Here is a 5888-nt window from a genome sequence, read left to right on the forward strand (position 1 = left end):
AAAAAAAGATTAAGGAGGAATTGTCACCAAGCAGAATTGTATTTATTTGTGCATTTTTAAAAAAGAAATCAGTATCTCTTTAAAAAATACTAACCAAGTTAATGTTCATCAGTTGTCTTTGCTAAAGAATGTTTGTTTTGCACAAGAAAAGTCATTAAGACTTACAAATTAATTGCCCGTAACCTAAATTCATGTTGTATCCCAGCTGGCCTGATAAATACAGAATTTTAAACACTTTTTTTGTAACCTCGGTAGTAGTAAGACTTACTAACCAAGTGTTATTGATTTAAAGCCGGTCAGTGTTTCCAACTACTGCACGTTATCTATCACAGTGGGAAAGAATGATGTACAACACAGCAGTCCCCAGCAATCAACGCAGAGCTTATAAATTTACATCATTGGCTTCTAAAACACAATTAATTTGTGCATGTTTTCCTAGCAGCAATTAGCAGCAGGCAGGAGTTTTAATGAAATAAAGTTGTGATTCCCACAGGGACTATTTATAATGAACATTACAAAACAACAAGAGCCTCAAACTGTTTACATTAAGAATTGATTAATAACAAAGACATTAAGCTACATATTAGGTTACATATTGTGCCAATTTAAGGAATACTGCTAATTAAGTAATCATAATCATTTGCATGTGCCATATCTAATTAACTTTTTATATCTCTTTAAGTTTTTCCTTCAGGACCAACAGCATTCAAGTGGCATTAGCAAAAGGAACATTTAGGCCGTTTCTTGGAATATTGTTTTCCAATAAAGTAGATTTCTATGAAAACACTTAGAGACTTTAATCAGAGTAAGTGGCTTTTCATAACAATTACTTTGGGTTGCACCAAGTTTGTTTGTAAGGGAATGAATTAACATTAGGTTGGGGTTAAATGGGATTTTAAAATGTTTCTATGTAAATTAAGTTTGGAAAGTAGTTTTAAAACTTCAGAGAAAGTTTAACAGTAGAGTCTTAATGCTTAAAAGGATTATATTGATTTGTTTTTTACGTGTGTGGTTTAAAGAATGCTGTATATGCATCCGGGAAGATTCCTAAAGATTTCTGATCTTGGGAGTAAGGGAAAGCTTAATAGACTTTTTTTCAGTATCTGCGTTAGAAAATGATACCTTCACGGGCTGGCCCGGTGACTGTGCCGTAGCGGTTAAATTCGCACATTCTGCTTCTCGGCAGCCCAGGGTTCACTGGTTCGGAACCCGGGTGTGGACATGGTACGCTTGGCACGTCGTGCTGTGGTAGCCGTCCCACACATAAAGTAGAAGAAGGTGGGCACAGATGTTAGCTCAGGGCCAGGCCTCCTCAGCAAAAAGAGGAGGACTGGCAGTAGTTAGCTCAGGGCTAATTTGCCTCCAAAAAGAAAAAAAAGAAAGAAAATAATACCTTCAAAATAGTTCCACACTTACAGATAATTCTTATCATCTATTCCCTATTCAAACTAATTGTAAAGTACTATTTCATCATCAAGCAGTAGCTTCTATAATTAAATTTTTAACTGCATCAAAATTTCATAAGATATGACTCATTCTTAAACATTAATTATATAGTATTTTACACTGAAGAGCATAATCTAGCATATTGTTCATCATAAACTAGAATGGTAGGTTTGATTGTTGACATTATCAAATCAATTATAAGATAAAACTATTTTTGTTGTTCTCGATGGTGATTTCTTCTCATCACTGCACTTCTGCATTGAATTGCCTGGAATATTATTACCAATCTAGCAGTAGTTCAATTACAGCAACTGTGCAAGACATTGAATGTTTAGTGAAGATTCTTTCGAATATCTTAGGAAAACCCCATCTTTTTTATATCAATGTTGTGGCTGATTTAAAATGTTCATAGAATTATTTGGCACTCATTTTGAACCTGAGTAGGCTCCATTTTGGCCAATAGAACACAGAAGCAACGCTATACCACTTTCTGGGACCACTTCCTATTTTTCTCAACCTCTCTCTGTGAGTTATAGACTGACATATAACAATTCCACGTATCCTGAAACCACCATGCTGGATAGGTCATGAGAAGGCATACCATTCAACAATTCTAGCTGAGCCCAGACTTTCTCCTGTGACTACCAAGGCTTTAGACACGTGATTGAAGGTATTTTGGACCTTCCATTTTAGTCCATCTAAATGCTGAATTCCACCAAGTGACCTCAGTTCAAGCTAGACGGAGCAAAAAAAACCATATAGATAACTTTTGTCCAAATTCCTGACCTACACAATTGTGAGGCAGTATAACCTGTACTTGATTTGGTTGGGAAAATCTGAGCTGGATATTACAATGGTAAGATACTTTTGGAGGCGTCTGTTGGGGTGAGTTTATTTTGCATAGGGAAGGAGAGCTGTTTACTGAAAGGATCCATTAATAAAGGTTCTTATTGAGAATTCTTGATCTCTCTCCATCATTCCAAAAGCAATGTTTGGTGATATCACAATATCCCCATAGAATAAAAGGAGTAACAAAGATTCACTAGGAAATTTGTTTTTGGGTTTTGAATTTTTGGTTTGTTTTGAACACATTCGGACCCTTGGAAAGGGCTCAAATACGTAGAATTCAGTTGGGAAATAGCTCTGAGATCCACTGGAGGAGATAGTCAAGACAAAAGAACACAGAGGAAGAAAAATGAAGCAAAGTATATTTTATCTCTTGTATAGTGAGATATTTCCCACATTTTATAATGCATTTCTGCATTTCTTAACAATAATAAGGAAAATTTGCATTAAATCATGTCATTTGTGCCAAAAATATAGTCACAGATACAAGTAGTAAGAAATAAATATCTAAAAGTATAGCTGGCTATTCATAGTTTTTTATTATGTTTGGATGTGATTTTCAACTAGAAAATTAACATTTACCATTTGATTTTATGGAAAACATTCATGGATACTCAAGTCATATTCATTTTAGTATAAAATTAATATTAAAATGTGATTTTTAAATAATATTTTCAAGATGAGAAGTATTTGTTTCTTCATGTTGAAAGTATAATAGGAAAAATTTGTATTGACATATTGCCATTGCTTAGCAGACATTTTTTAAGTTGTATTTCATACATAGAAAATGTGCAAAAAGTCAAGAAAAATCTAGGAAAATTCATGAGCATTAAAATTTCCATGTGTACTAAAATATTTAGAATGTCAGTTGTAATGAGCCAAAGTCAAAGTAATTAAGTACAAATGGAGTAAATCATCAAACTGCTCATTATCAGTATGTTATTTCCTACCCAAACCTTCTCATATTTTTAGATCTGCTTTAAATTTTCTATTTATATGTAGTTTATGAAATTTTGATTTCTGATTGCTCAATTTCCATTAGATACATATTCAGGTGCATAATTATTACTTTTAAGAACAATTCTGCAAAATATATTAAAATACAGGAGGACTTTTAAATAGACTCTGGTACTAGTTCCAGTGTTAGGAAGGGGGCATTCCCCACACCAAAAAGCAATTCTGGGGATACCACCTGGGTGTCCTATAATTCAACCCAGTTCTGACACGTCTACCAGGAGATAGCATCAGATTCCACAGGCCAAGGGTTCAGTCCTACAAGACTGCCCCCCACCTTGAGATGCCAATTTCAAGTCCAGGTTGTTACTTCTGCTTCTGACCAATCATCTACAGACAGGAGGTTCCCACGACTTCCTCTTTGGACTTCAGAATCTAGTTGCAAGGCCAGGTTGTTTTCTGTCCTTCTGACGGACTGCCTACAAAACAGAGGTTCCCAAGAACCCCCAAGAACCTCCTCCGCAAGTTCGATTAATTTGCTAGAGTGGCTCACAGAACTCAGAGAAACATTTTACTTACTAGATTGTTATAAAAGGATATAACTCAGGAGCAGCCAGGTGGAAGAGATGTGTGGGGCAAGGCATGGGGAACGGGCATGGAGCTTCCATGCCTTCTCCAGGCGTGCCACTCTGCCAGCACCTCCATGTGTTCACCAACCTGGAAGATCTTTGAACCTTGTCCTTTCGGGGTTTTTTGGAGGCTTCATTACATAGTTATGATTGATTAAATCTTTGGCAATTGAATCATTGGCAATTGATTCAACCTTTAGCCCCCTCCCCTTCCTGGAGTTCGATGGGGTGGGACTAAAAGTTCCAACCCTCAAATCACATGGTTGGTTCCCCTGGCAACCAGCCCCCTTCCTTAGGTTACCTAGAGACTTTCCCAATGTCATCTCATTAACATAAGGAAAGATACATTTATCGCTCTTATCACAGTATATTCCAAGGATTTTAGGAACTTTCTGCCAGGAAGGTTGAAGATCAAATATATATTTCTTATTATAAATCACAATATCACAACTTTTCATTATAATTATGTAGGTATTCTGGGTTGTAAATCATTATTTCCATTAGGTCAAGAGAAAGCAGCAATAGACCTTTAGTAAAAATGCCTATAGGTACAATAGGTTGGGAGGTGAGTAGATACAGTAATTAATTTTAAACTTTCTCTTACCCTTATGATAAACCATGTTCCTACACAAACTCCAGAAAAGAGACTTGACGTTAGGGGAAAAAAAAGCATTAAAAAATATCACTTTGTAGAAAATAGTAACTGATGGGATCATGTAATTTATGGCAAGCATTAAGATTTCATTGTACAACTGCATTTTCAGGAAATACCCAATTATAATTTACTAGTGGAGAAGCATGATGGGAGAGGCCTATGTTGTCTGTCATTGTTGAAAGAATATTTGGAAGGCCGTGTTATTACTGTTTTGTCCTGTATAACGTACAATAATTTAAAGATTACATACTTTACAGAGGTATTTCATTTCTTAAATAGATTACAGATGTGCCTTATTTGTGTAATAAGTATATTTCTTAAAATTTGCATATTAAACAATTGAAATTTTGTCACAAAGCATTTTGAACTTTTCAGAAGATATTATTACATAAACCCTGGTTTATAGATTGGTAATATTTATACACTTGTTTCATATTGAGTGAAGTACTAATGATTCTTTTTATCCTTCTATACCTTAAATTTTTAAGTTTAGGTGTATTTTTAAAGAGTATGAATCTCCACCTCATATTTTTGTCATTTATCTTTGAATGTGCCTTCAATTCTTAAAGTTAAAACAAAAAAATTTTAGTGAGTTTTTTCATAACCTACTTATACCCTTGTGAATAATAATTTAAGCATCCCGTATCACTCTATTATATCTCAAAGCCATTTCCATCAGCCCTGCATGCTAATGCCTCCCACATCGGGTCTCCAAATCCCATCTCCTCTGATATGCAGATCTCTGCTTCTAGCAGGCTCCCACACATCTCCACTGGAATGTCCTAAAGCAATCTCACATTCGACATGAACATGACTAATATTAAACTCATTTCCTCATCCACCTACCTCTTCTTGCTCTTGTCTTACATGTTCTCTTTCTCTCCCTTCCCACAAAAACTGACTTAATCTACCATACAGTAATTTCACCCCGTCTGAGTGATAAGAATAGCTTTTTTCCTCACTGTCCTGGCTAATCCGTTATTGCCATCAGAATTGTGTTCTTGTACCCACACCCTTTAGCTACAGTGGAATAATCCTCAATCCTAAACAAGCTTCTGTGTCTTTAAGCATAAATCTGTGGACTGCCCAATTTTTCCTTCCTTCCAGGAAATATCTAATCATCATTTAAGACTCAACTCACGTTTATCAGTGCAGCTTTTCCTAAAAGGGGGCAAAATCAATTACCTACTCCATGGTATTCTTAGAGAATTTAATATTATCATCTGTATAATGCTTTTCACTTTTAGGTGCTTTCAAAAGTAGAGATTGTTTTCACTATAGCTATTAAAAACATGGACTTCAAGATCAAACAAATGTAGGTTTAAACCATAGCTCTATCATACACTCGCGCATTGGAA

The sequence above is a fragment of the Equus asinus genome, chromosome 16, assembly GCF_041296235.1.
Source record: "Equus asinus isolate D_3611 breed Donkey chromosome 16, EquAss-T2T_v2, whole genome shotgun sequence".
In the NCBI taxonomy this organism is placed as follows: domain Eukaryota; kingdom Metazoa; phylum Chordata; class Mammalia; order Perissodactyla; family Equidae; genus Equus; species Equus asinus.